The sequence below is a fragment of the Sapajus apella genome, unplaced genomic scaffold (assembly GCF_009761245.1).
Source record: "Sapajus apella isolate SASKATOON/1434 unplaced genomic scaffold, GSC_monkey_1.0 scaffold43, whole genome shotgun sequence".
In the NCBI taxonomy this organism is placed as follows: domain Eukaryota; kingdom Metazoa; phylum Chordata; class Mammalia; order Primates; family Cebidae; genus Sapajus; species Sapajus apella.
The window spans coordinates 3,838,471-3,852,223 of NW_022436983.1; the positions used below are offsets into that span (position 1 = coordinate 3,838,471).

At 51.5% G+C, this 13,753-nt stretch overlaps 1 protein-coding gene across 3 annotated transcripts in view; it reads left to right on the top strand.

Annotated features, from left to right (window-relative positions):
* Window positions 1-715: 715 nt before the first annotated feature.
* Window positions 716-13,753, top strand: part of PIK3CD (phosphatidylinositol-4,5-bisphosphate 3-kinase catalytic subunit delta) — a 72,621-nt gene continuing 59,583 nt past the window's right edge. For all 3 annotated transcript variants that reach the window (XM_032300313.1, XM_032300316.1, XM_032300315.1), the window contains exon 1: window positions 716-813. The gene's annotated coding sequence lies outside the window, so the exon portion shown is untranslated. The remainder of the gene's footprint in view (window positions 814-13,753) is intronic.

Consider the following 13,753-nt stretch of genomic DNA (forward strand, 5'->3'; position numbering starts at 1 on the left):
TTAAGCTATCTTCCCACCTCGGCCTACTGATTAGTTGGGACTACATGTGTGCACCACCACGACCGGCTAATTAAAAATTTTTTTTGTAGAGACAGGGTCTCCCTATGCTGCTCAGGCTGGCCCGAATTTCTGGGCTCAAGCGATCCTTCCACCTCGGCCTCCCAAAGCGCTGGGGTTGCAGGAGTGAGCCACAGCGCCAGGCCTGGAGATTTTCTTTGCAGATAAAAATCATTTTACAAAAAGACAGCTTTTCAGAGCTACTCCTGTGCCTGCAGTTTCTAAGAATAATCCCCTCAAAAAATGCCGAAGAAGTATATTTTGGGGTGGCATATGCTGGTCTCCCACAGCCATACACCTCGCAGTGGCGCTTGGGGCCCCTGGGTGCCTAGAGCTGCAGTTACTCCCTCTCCCTCGCCCGCTCTCGGCCTTTCCCTCGCTGCTGTTGAAATTCTTTGCTGCGTGAAGGTGGAGCGCTTAGGACCTTTATTTGGTTGTTTTCCTTTGCATAAAAAGAACACTTGTTTTGAAGCCGGGCAAGGTGCAGCTTCCAAAGGCACCTGGGATGAGGCCCCTCCAGCAGCAGGCGAGCTGGGGGTGTGGGCGGAGGGTGGAAGGCAGGCGCTGGGGGACCTGTTGTTTTCCTGTTACAAGAGAAAAGGAAACAAAGTGGGAAGTGCAGGGTGCTGGCTGGCTGCAGGAGGGGCCGCCCCGCCGCGCCCCGCCTCCCTCCCTCGAGGCTCACTCGCGCCCAGCGCCTTCGCTCCGAGCGGCCGCGAGCCGAGCCGCCCAGCCCAGTCAGCTGCGCCGGGACGGGTAAGCGACGCCGCTGGCTGCGTCAGGGAAGTGGGAAGAGGACCGGGGCCAGGGGCTTCGGGAGCCAGGGCTGCGCTCTGCGCCGCGGGGCGGGCTGGCGGGCGTTTCTCCGGCACACACAGCCCGTGCGCCCTGGCCCTGGGCGCCCCCCCGCGTCTAGCGAGCCGGACCCTGGGCGCCCCGGAGTCCGGGCCTCTGGGACCTGAGCGGGGGCTGCCCTGGAGGCCCGGGGCTGTCCCCCGTGGGCCCGCCGAGAGGGGCGCGCGCAGCTCCCCGGTGCCTGCACTGCGCGCCTGGTCCGCGCGGCCCGGTGGCGGGGTCCCGGCTGCGTTCCCAGCGGCGGTGCGGCCTCCGGTGCGCCGGCCGAGGCTCCAGGAGACTGGAGGCGCTCACCGCGAGCGCCCGTCCGAGCGCTGGCGAGAGGACCAGGGGCCTCCTACGCTCCCACTGACGGGGTCCCGGCTGCGCTCCCACTGGCGGTGTCGTCCGAGTGCCCTGGCGCGGAGAGAGGGCCGCGCACAGCTCGCCGGCGCCGGGGTCCTCTGTGCCCTTCCCAGCCTGGGCAAAGGAGGAGAGCGGCTGGAGCAGGGCCGGGGTGGAAGTTTCTGGGGCTCCCTCCCGGCGCCTGGACCCGCGCCCCGCCTCCCCGTCCCGGGCTGCTGCGCAGCTCGCCGCATTTGCTGCCGGCGAGATCAGCCCCGGATCTGCGGCGGAGCAGGGGTTACGCCGGCAAAACCGCCCTCAGCTTTGCATTTCCGGACTTTTTTTTTTTTAATACTCTTACCCGTAATTCAGCCTGAATGAGGCTTTTTCAAAAAAAAAATCTCGTTTCCTGTTTTTATTTAGACTTACTCATCTTCACCTCCTCCTTTGAGATCAAGAAGAGGGGAACTAGGATGACCTTTCTTGGGCACCAGGATGGGGCGCTGTGGGGCGGGAAGCGGGGGTCCAGAGAACCGGGTAAGGGTCGCTGGGAGATCCCGCCGAAATGCGCTCTGGGTGGGACGAGGGTGGAGCAGGTAGGGGCGAGATTTCGGGGGTCGTGGGTTGGGGGCGCCCTGGAGCGGCCGAGGTGCGGGGTCCTCTCGTGTCACCCTTAGGGTCTACCCAGTTTGTGGATGGAGCCCGGGGCTGATCGGGCAGCCTTCACTTGGTGCAGGTGTTTCCTGGAAGGAAGGACCTGTGGATCTTGAAACCCACCAGACTCCATCAAGGGAGGTTTCTTCCTCCGGGCTCCTGAGAAGTGTCACCTCTGAGATGCTGGGCACAGCCGCGCGTGGATGTGAAGCGGGTGTGCCGTGGGCTGGAGTGGGAGTGGGCTCTTTTTGCTTTCTCGGAGCTCTCGGAGGGGAAGGTTTACTGCTCCTTAGGAACTTTGAAACCGAGGGCTAACCCCCTGCTCTCTTCCAGAAGAGTGGGTGCCTGACAGTGCTTGGTATTCTTGTCAATTGAATGGTACCATAGGGACGTTTCTCCCCCAAAGAACGGATCGTTCTTACCTTTGCGGTTTCAGTTGGACAACCGTAGGAGCTGAGTGGCGTTGTCTTCATTTTGCAGTAAGGAAACGAAGGCTCAGAAAAGTTAAATAACTCACCAACCCACACAGTTTACAAGTAACTCCACCAGATCCCAGCGCTTTCCGACGCCAGCGCATTTAATCATCTGGGGGTGCCGTTGCTTGCGAGGGGGAAGGAGAATGTCCTAGTAATTCTTTTGGGGGGGTGTGGGGGGACGGACGACCTTTCAGAGAGCAGCCTCTAAGAAACCCCTGGAGACTCCCCTGTAACACCCGCTGCTGCCGTTCACACCCCCTCCCCAATTTGATTGATGTGTTGAGTGGGGAAGAAGGTTTTTTCGGTTGATGAGGCTGCGACCAAATGCAAGGAGATATAAATAGAGCTTTTTCTTTGGCTCGTTCTAGAGCAGAAATGCCAACCCCTTAGCATTTCCATGGCCCGCTGGAGTTTGATTTCTTGGTGTTAGGATTCCAGCCACCTTGGCAGGTGAGAGGCCTGCCAAGACGAGGCCTGCCAGACGCCCAAGGCGTCCTGGGCTTGGTCCTCTTTGGGTACTTTCACAGAGTGATGGAAGACACTCTGGTGTGCTGGAGGAGTGCTCTTAAACCCAACTGTGGCTGAGAGCGGTTGCTCAGACCTTTCATCCCAGTGCTTTGGGAGGCCCAGACAGGAGGATCACTTGAAACCAGGAGCTGCAGTGAGCTATGATAGTGCCACTGCGCCCCAGCCTGGGTGACAGAGCGGGAGCCTACCTCTGAAAAATCTAACACACAGCAACCCAGTTGCCTGCTCTAGAGACAACTAAGCTAGCCTCCTTCTGAGCCCCACTTCCCCTACCCCTCAGCCCATGTTCAGAAACAGGCCACACTGCTCACTTAGATGTTTCTAGATAGGGCATGTGCCCCAGAGGTACTCCTGACCATGCAGATGTCCCCGTCTAGCAGGACAAGCTGCGTTTCTGTTTCTGCAGTCTCAGTCCACGCCGCCAGTTCTTTTCACTAAGCTGTGGGCTCGGTTTCTTCTCTTGTACTGAGTTTAGCAAGTGTTTCCTGAGATGCCACGGGGGGCCAGGGGCTATGCTAAGGACCAGGCAGGCAGACTGGGAGGGCATTGGCCCTTGGGGTGATTACAGGACCGGCAAGCCACCAATAGCTGGAGGCCAGCCACCATAGCCAGTTCGTTTTCACACAAGTGTGTCTGAGGAAATTCGTGGGTGGGAGTGGGAATGGTGAGAGGTCAGTTCCTGCTTGACCTTGTTTTTCTTCAATTGCACAGTGAAAGGGAGAAGTGAAAGTGCAACGGATGAAGCAATTCCCCCTCGGCTTTTCTTATTTTCAAAACCATTTCTGTGTAAAGAGCAGTTCGCTCCAGCCCGGAGGCCAGCTGCCGGTGTGGCCCAGCTGGTGGGGTTTGGGGCCCCAGCAAATGTTTCCTTAACGTGGGACCTTTGGAAATCTCTTTCAGGCTGGGCGCGGTGGCTCACGCCTGTAATCCCAGCACTTTGGGAGGCCGAGGCAGGCAGATCGCTTGAGGTTAGGAGGAGTTCAAGACCATCCTAGTGAACATGGAGAAACCCTGTTTCTGCTAAAATAAATAAATTAAATAAATAAAAATTAGCTGGGTGTGGTGGTGACCACCTGTAATCCCAGCTACTCAGGAGGCAGAGGCAGGAGAATCGCTTGAACCCAGAAGATAGAGGTTGCAGTGAGCTGAGATTGCACCACTGCACGCCAGCCTGGGCAACAGAGTGAGGCTCCATCTCAAAAAAAAAAAAAAAAAAAAAAAAGAAGAAGAAAATAAAGCTCCTTCATTCAGGAGGGTGGCTTCAGCTACTCCCCAGGGGACACGCATGTTTCCCAGCAAAGCTGTTAGAGAAGATGGTCTAGAAGCAGTGCCCCAGGGTGGATGAGACGAGGCAGGGCCCTGCCCACTGGAGGATGGCAGAGCCTGGCTTGTTTGAGAGGGAGGAAAATATTGTCACCTTGGTACCGGTGACAGTGTTTCATAAATAGTGAAGGTTGCAAAACGCCACCTCTTTCCCTACAGTTAATGCTAAGACTCACTTGTCTTTAATTTGGTTGGTGGAAATTCCCCCAATCATATCAGAAATGTGCCAGTTTCAAGATGGAAAAAAAGAAAAAACCCAGGAACCCCACTGCCCCCCTTTTCCCCTTTTTGATTGCAGCTAAACACTGTGGCTTGCTGTGGGTCCTACCAAAATAATAAGCCACTCTCCCCTCCCTGAGGGCCAGCACCCTGGGGCTTGTGAAAGTTCCAGCTGCTCTGGCTGGATATGCGTGAAACTCCCCTCCCGCCCCAGAAGTGACAACCTCACCACCTCGGATAAGGGTCAGGACTCCTGGAAATGGGTGCCTTTTCCTATTACTTACTTTCTGTGTGTTTTCTTGTCTTTTGTTTGTTTGTTTGCTTTTTTGAGACAGAGTTTCACTCTTGTTGCCCAGGCTGGAGTGCAGTGACATGATCTCAGCTCACTGCAACCTCCGCCTCTCGGGTTCAAGCGATTCTCATGCCTCAGCCTCCCGAGTAGCTGAGATTACAGGTGCCTGCCACCAGGCCCAGCTAATTTTTCTATTTTTGGTAGACATGGGGTTTCTCCATGTTGCTGCTGGTCTCGAACTCCTGACCTCAGATGATCCACCCACCTCGGCCTCCCAAAGTGCTGGGATTACAGGTTTGAGCCACCATGCCTGGCCTTCCTATTAAATTCAGAGCACAGGGGGAGTGATCAGAGTGAAGGGTGGCATTTCTAAAGTGGTATTTCAGTTGGCTTCCGTGTCACTCATATTGGGGGAAAGTGCTTCCACTTAGAGAAAATGCTGGGAGAGTGGGGGTGCCAGGAGTGGGGTGCGGGGGAGGAGACACAGAAAGGGATGGACCTGTTTGGGACTTTTGGTCCTGGAGGGATGGGGTGCAGGTCAAGAATCCCTTATCCAACATGCTTGGAACCAGAAATGTGCTGGATTTTGGAATATTTGCATTATATGCTTACCAACTGAGCATCCTACGTCCAAAAATCTGACATCTGAAATGCTCCAAGGAGCTTTGTATTTGAACATGGTAGCACTCAAAAATTTTAGATTTGGGAATGTTTTAGATTTCAGATTTGGGATGCCCAACCTGTGGTAACCTCCTGTAGCTACTGTAACAAATGACCTCAAACTTTTTGGCTTAAAAGCAACAGAAACATCCCAGCGCTTTGGGAGGCCGAGGCGGGTAGATCACGAGGTCAAGAGATCGAGACCATCCTGGCCAACATGGTGAACCCCCGTCTCTACTAAAAATACAAAAATTAGCCGGGTGTTTGGCATGCACCTGTAGTCCCAACTACTGGGGAGGCTGAGGCGGAAGAATCGCTTGAACCCGGGAGGTGGAGGTTGCAGTGAGCCGAGACTGTGCCACTGTGCTCCAACCTGGTGACAGAGCAAGACTCTGTATCAAAAAAAGAAAAAAAAAAACCAAAAAACAGAAACATGCATGCATATTAGTTTCAGCTACTTGGGAGGCTGAGGTGGGAGGATCACTTGTGCCCAGGAGTTGGAGGCTGCAGTGAGCCATGACTGAGCCTGAGTAGCCATGGCACTACAACCTGGGCAACATTGCAAGATTCTGTCACTAGAAAAAAAAAAAAAGAAATTAGCCAGGCAAAGTGGCTCACACCTGTAATCCCAGCACTTTGGGAGGCTGAGGTGGGCAAGTCACCTGAGATCAGGAGTTTGAGACTCTCCTGGCGAATGTGGTGAAACCCCATCTCTACTAAAAATACAAAAATTAGCCGGGTGTGGTGGCATGCACCTGTGGTCCCAGCTATTCGGGAGGCTAAGGCAGGAGAATCACTTGAACCCAGGAGATGGCGCTTGCAGTGAGCTGAGATCGCGCCATTGCACTCCAGCCTGGGAGACAGAGTGAGACCCATCTCAAATAAAAGAAGAATAAAAAAAAGAAAACAGAAATGTATCCTCTTACAGGGAGAATCGCTTGAACCCGGGAAGTGGCGGTTGCAGTGAGTTGAGATCACACCACTGCATTGTAGCCTGGGTGACAGAGCGAGACTCCAACTCAGAAAAAAAAAAAAAGAAATGTATTCTCTCACAGTTCTGGAGGCCAGAAGTTAAAAATTAAGGCGTCAGCAGGGCTTTGCTCCCTCCGGGGGCTGTGGGGAGAGTCTTTCTTGGCTCTTCCTTCTGGGGGCGCCGTCATATCTTGGCCTGTGGCTATATCATCATCTCTGCCTCTGTCTTCACAAGGACGTCTCCTCCGTGTGTCTGGGTCTCTGTCTCTTATAAGTGCACTGTCCTTGGATTTGGGACTCCCCCGGATAATTCAGGTAGTAATCATCCCAGGATCTTTAACTCATTTATATCTGCAAAGACCCATTTTCCACATTATTATTTTTCCAAATAATGCCCAGGTCCTGGGGGTTAAGACCTATCTTGTGGGGGCCACCATTCAGCCCGCAGCAGATAAACAGGAATATCTTTCTGTATTTTCTGGGGAAGGTGGGAGTGCTGCTGTCATTGCAGCGACGCTGCCCTGTTCGGCCACTTTCCCCCGGGTGACTTGAGTCCCTTATGGTCTCTGCTGCACCACTGACCCCAGCCTCCTTCCTGCTTCCTGTTCCCCAACTTTTATCAACTGGCAGTCCCTCTCCACCCCCCCCAACCTCGTGGGGTCCCAGGAGCAGAAAACTGGAGTTCAGAGGCAGAGGCGAAAGGCTTGTCTTACTTTCCCTCCCTGACAAATTCATCCCTCCTTATCTTCAACTACAGCCGCTGCTCTCCCAGCCCACTCCCAGCCCAGCGCTACTCTCCGTCTCTGAGGTCACACAGCCCCTCACATTTTTGTTTGTTTGTTTGTTTGAGATGGAATTTTGCTTTTGTCACCCAGGCTGGAGTACCATGGCTGATCTCGGCTCACCGCAACCTCCACCTCCTGGGCTTAAGTGATTCTCCTGCCTCAGCATCCTGAGTAGCTGGGATTATAGGCATGCACCACCACACCCGGCTAATTTTGTATTTTTAATAGAGACAGGGTTTCTCCATGTTGGTCAGGCTGGTCTTGAACTCCCGACCTCAGGTGATCCGCCTGCCTCCGCCTCCCCAAGTGCTGGGATTACAGGCATGAGCCACTGAGACCAGCTAGCCCCTCACATTTTGAACTTTTGTCTGGCAGCAGAGGTGGGGGGAGGGCTCAAATGGGGACACAGACACTGCTGTGTTCCCACCTCTTACACCACAGACATGGTACGGGGCTGGTGGCACAGGGATGGTTTTGAGAGATCCCTTCCTCATTGACATTTGTAGGAGGGGTAGATAAGGACATGGGAGAATGATTGGGGTGAGGGGCTCCAGGGCCCTCTGGAAGGGCTGGGCCCACCTCTTGTATCAGCCGCTGTGGGACATTGCTCTGTTCTGTGCTGGTCATGAAATCTGGAAGAAGTGCTTTCTTATCAATAGGGAAGCCTGATCGGCCTTGTTTTTGAAACTCTGGAAAACCGTTTATGGCTGGGCATGGTGGCTCATGCCTGTATTCCTAATGCTTTGGGAGGTTAAGGAAGGAGGATCGCTTGAGCCCAGGAGTTTGAGACCAGCCTGGGAAATACAGTGAGACCCCCATCTCTGCAAAAAATAAAAACAAATTAGCTGGGCATGATGATGCATGCCTGTAGCCCCAGCTGTGTGGGAGACTGAGGTGGGAGGATTACTTGAGTCCAGGAGTTTAAGGCTGCAGTGAGCTGTGGCTTCAACACTATACTACAGCCTGGGTGACAGAGCGAGACCCTGTAAAAAAAAAAAGTCTTTTAAGTCCAGGTGAGGGTGGGGCCGAGTGAGGTGGTGGTTTTAGGGGGATTGCCACATGGAAGAAAATGTACTGTCTTTGGAGTCAGCTGAACTGGGTTTTTCCCAGCCACATTTTTTTTTTTTTTTAGGCGACGTCTCACTCTCTTACCCAGGCTGGAGTGCAGTGGCACGATCTCAGCTCACTGCAACCTCTACCTCCCAGGTTCAAGCGATTCTCCTGCCTCAGCCTCATGGGTAGCTGGGATTATAGGCACATATCCCCATGCCCAGCTGATTTTTGTATTTTTAGTAGAGCCGGGGTTTTGCCATGTTGGCCAGGCTGGTCTCAAACTCCCGACCTCTGGTGATCCACCCGCCTCGGCCTCCCAAAGTGCTGGACCCAGCCACCCAGCCACTTTTTATCTTCTGCGTGAACTTAGGCAAATCTCGTAACCCGTCAGAGCCTCAGAGTCCAGTTATAACACTGGGATAGCAATACCTACCTGTTAGGCTTGAGGATTTCGTATATTGTCCTGTGTAAAGTACCAGGCACACAGCAATCCATGAAATCTGCAAAGGACCTGGTATGGAGTGGATTAGAAACAGAAGCCATTGCCGGGCGCGGTGGCTCAAGCCTGTAATCCCAGCAGTTTGGGAGGCCGAGGCGGGTGGATCACGAGGTCAAGAGATCAAGACCATCCTGGTCAACATGGTGAAACCCCGTCTCTACTAAAACTACAAAAAATTAGCTGGGTATGGTGGCGCGTGCCTGTAATCCCAGCTACTCAGGAGGCTGAGGCAGGAGAATTGCCTGAACCCAGGAGGCGGAGGTTGCGGTGAGCCGAGATCGCGCCATTGCACTCCAGCCTGGGTAACAAGAGCGAAACTCCATCTCAAAAAAAAAAAAAAAAAAAAAAAAAAAGAAACAGAAGCCATTTATCATCATCCATAGCCCAACACAGCGGTTGCCCATTTGGATATCCTTTCCATTAACTTATCTTGATCATAGATTTTAACTTAGTTGTAATTACAAGAACACACGGACACAGGGAGGGGAACAACACACACTGGGGCTTGTGGGGTTAGGCAGGGGGAGGGAGAGCATCAGGATAAATAGCTAATGCATGCGGGCTTAATACCTAGGTGATGGGTTTATAAGTGCATCAAACCACCATGGCAGACGTTTACCTGTCGAGCAAACCTGTACATCCTGTACATGTATCCCAGAACTTAAAATAAAACATAATTTAGTTGTGGCCGGGTGCGTTGGCTCACGCCTATAATCCCAGCACTTTGGGAGGCCCAGGCGGATGAATCACGAGGTCAGGAGTTCGAGACCAGCCTGACCCACATGGTGAAACCCCATCTCTACTAAAAATACAAAAATTAGCCAGGCACGGTGGTGCATGCTTGTAATACCAGCTACTCAGGAGGCTGAGGGCAGGAGAATCGCTTGAACCCAGGAGGTGGAGGTTGCTGTGAGCCAAGATCGCGCCACTGCACTCCAGCCAGCCTGGGTGACAGAGCCAGACTCTGGCTCAAAAAAATAAATAAAATAATAATAATTTAGTTGTAATTAGTAGGGATATGCTTTTTTATCTTAATTTTTATGTTTAATAGTAAAACATACATAACATAAAATTTACCATTTTAAGCATTTTTAAGAGCGCAGTTCTGTGGGATTTAGTACATTCACACTATTGTGCAACCATCACCACTGCCCACCCCCAGACATTTTTTTCCTGTTGCAAAATTGAAATTCTTTTCCCCTTAAACACTAACTCCCCTTTCCTCCCAGCCCTGGCAGCCATTCTGCTGTCTCTAAGCTTTTGACAACTCTAGGTGCTACACATGAGTGGAATCCGACAGCATTTGTCTTTTTATGACTGGCTTCATTAATTTAGCTAGCTTTCTTGAAGCCTAATCCATGTGGGGGAATTTTTTTTTTTTTTTTTGAGATGGAGTCTCACTCTGTCACCCAGGTGGAGTGCAATGTCGTGATCTCAGCTCACTGCAACCTCCGCCTCCCGGATTCAAGTAATTCTCCTAAGTAGCTGGAATTATAGGTGCGTGCCACCACGCCCAGCTAATTTTTGTAATTTTTTTTTTTTTAATAAAGATGGCCAAGCTGGTCTTGAACTCCTGACCTCAGGTGATCCACCCACCTCGGCCTCCCAAAGTACTAGGATTACAGGCGTGAGCCACCGTGCCCGGCTTTTATAATTTTTTTTAGTAGAGATGGGGTTTCGCCATGTTGGACAGGCTGGTCTTGAACTGCTCACCTCAAGTGATCTGTTTGCCTCGGCCTCCCAAAGTGCTGGGATTACAGGCGGGAGCCACCGGGAGCAGCCAGGACCATGTTCTTTTGTTCCACTCACTGATGGACACTTGTGTTGCTTCCACTTTAAGGCTCTTGTGAATAATGATACTATGAACATGGGCATACAAATACCTGTTGAAGTCTAGTTCACTTCGTTCACGTCTATACCCAAATTGCTGGATCATTTGGTAATTCAGTGTTTAATTTTTGTGAGCAGCTAGGCATGTGCTTTTGTAGTTTGCTTTGTCACTTAACACTGGCTCATTAGCAGTTTTCCACGTTACTTCATAACCGACGCGTCCTTTTTAGTGGCAGTGTAAGTGCCATTGAGCTGTATTGGGAAGAAAGAAAACATTACAGTCATTACACCAGGGTACTCCTCCCTTAGCCAGAATTGTAGTCATACCATCAGCCTCCCCACCCTTCTTCCCCAGATCCACCAGGAAAACAGAGGAATAGCCCATGGGGACACTCCTTGGTGCCTCCCAGGCAGAGTGTGGGACACACGCGGGCAGGCAGGTGAGCCTCTCCCCACTTCAGACAGCCGCGGGTAGTTCTGCTTTTCCCTTTTCTCCATTTTAGCAGTTTTAAGGAACGTTTGTATATAGGATGACTTTATCCTTGCATCGCTTCAGTTATTTCTTCCTTGTATTTGCCCCTTTCATTTCCTACATGGTGAGACTTGGCTTTCCATTCAAGATTTTTTTTTTTTCTCTTTCTTTCTTCTTTTTTTTTTTTTTTCTGAGATGGATGCTCTGTCACCCAGGCTGTGGTGCAATGGCGCAATCTTGGCTCACTGCAACCTCTACCTCCCGGGTTTGAGTGATTCTCCTGCCTCAGACTTCTGAGTACATGGGACTACAGGCATGCGCCATCACGCCCAGCTAATTTTTGTGTTTTTAGTAGAGATGGGGTTTCACCATGTTGGACAGGCTGGTCTTGAACTCCTGATCTCAAGTAATCTACCCGCCTCAGTCTCCCAAAGTGCTGGGATTACAGGCTTGAGCCACCATGCCTGGCCACACACAGCTAATTTATATATTTTTAGTAGAGACAGGATTTCATCATGTTGGCCAGGCTGGTCTCGAACTCCTGACCTCAGGTGATCCACCCACCTCAGCCTCCCAAAGTGCTGGGATTACAGGTGTGAGCCACCACGCCCGGCCTCATTTTCTTTCTTTCTTTTTGAGACGGAGTCTCACTCTGTCACCAGGCTGGAGTGCAGTGGCACAATCTCAGCTCACTGCAACCTCCATCTCCTGGGTTCAAGCTCTTCTCCTGCTTCAGCCTCCCAAGTAGCTGGGATTACAGACAGGCACCACCACACTGGGCTCATTTTTTTTTTCTTTTTTTTTCCTCTTCTGCATGTCTTATCATAAGATAATTTTTATATTTTTAGTAGAGACAGAATTTCACCATGTTGGCCAGGCTGGTCTCGAACTCCTGACCTCAGGTGATCCACCTGCCTCAGCCTCCCAATGTGCTGGGATTATAGGCGTGAGCCACTGCACCTGGCCTAACCTCATTTTCTATAGGCCTGTGTCCCAAAGAAATATCCATTTAATAGGTCAGGTTTCCATTATCTTCCTTTCCAAATGTACAGCCAGACTATTGGCCACCACCCACAGGAGGAGGGTAAGCTGGCACCCAACCCCCTGGACAGATACAGGGGGTTTTACCACTGTTCAATTCTTCCATCACTACTGGGAAAACAGCATGCAATTCAGCCCATGGAGCTGATTTGTTTTTACTGTCTTTGATCAGATCAGCATCTTTTTTTTTTTTTTTTTTTTTTGAGACAGGGTTTCACTCTTGTTCCCAGACTGCAGTGCAATGGCACAATCTCAGCTCACTACAACCTTTGCCTCTTGGGTTCAAGCGATTCTCCTGCCTCAGCATCCCGAGTAGCTGGGATTATAGGCACGTACCACCATGCCCAGCTAATTTTGTATTTTTAGTAGAGACAGGGTTTCTCCATGTTGGTCAGGCTGGTCTCAAACTCCTGACCTCGTGAGATCCACCCAGTTTGGCCTCCCAAAGTGATGGGATTACAGGAGTGAGTACCGCCCTGGCCTCAGATCTGCATCTTTCTAAATGAGGTGTTGTTCATCTTGGAACTGCTAGCCACCAACCCAGCAGCTCTTGGTTGATCAGGTGAGAGCTGTTTGTTGGGCAGTAGAGAATCCAGCTGCTCATCATAGTTCCCGAGGCAGTCCTAGTGAAAAGAGGCTCCCTGCTCGTGGAAGTATCTTCTCTTTGCCTTCCGCAGGTAATGCCAGCCTGTATGAATGACTTCTGTTTTCTTATGGAACTCTTCTGGACACTTCCATCCCTGTTAGAGTGTTTCCTTGACACTACCCAAGATGTTGTGGGTATTTTAGTCTGATAGATTATCTTACGTCCTTCTGGCCGGGTACGGCGGCTCACACCTGTAATCCTAGCACATTGGGAGGCCAAGATGGGAAGATCGTTTGAGCCCAGGAGTTCGAGACCAGCCTGGGCAACGTAAGGGAGACCCTGTCTCTACAAAAAATGAAAAACAATTAGCTGCGTATGGTGGTATGTGCCTGTGATCCCAGCTACTTGGAAGGCTGAGGCAGGAGGATTGCCTGAGCCCTGGAGGTCAAGTCTGCAGTGAGCTGTGATCGCAGTACTGCATTTCAGCCTGGGTAACAGAACCAGAGCCTGTCCAAAAAAAAAAAAAAAAAACCCTGAAAAAAATTATTTCCTGATTTCCTGTTCTTCAGTCATATCAGTCATGGGGTAGCTTTGGTTAATATCCCATGGCAAGGTAGTAAAAGCCCCCCAAGTGGAAATTCTCTAGTCCAAAGTCCCGGTAGTTATCTCTGGGAGGCGCTCACAAGCTCTTGCCATAGCGCGAGTTTACATTCTGCACAGGGCCATCAAACAGAATTTGATCATGCCAGCACTCCAGCTTCTACGCTACGCCGCGTGGGTTCGGTGTGGCTGTCGACTTGCCCAACGAATACTGCTTCAGGAGGGGAGTTACATGCTTTCTGTTTTCCAATAGTAGACAGGAAAAATGTTCCCCAGCCAGACATAATATCCATTCTCATAAAATATTTAGGTAGGGCCGGGCGCGGTGGCTCACGCTTGTAATCCCAGCACTTTGGGAGGCCGAGGCGGGTGGATCACGAGGTCAAGAGATCGAGACCATCCTGGTCAACATGGTGAAACCCCGTCTCTACTAAAAATACAAAAAATTAGCTGGGCATGGTGGCACGTGCCTGTAATCCCAGCTACTCAGGAGGCTGAGGCAGGAGAATTGCCTGAACCCAGGAGGC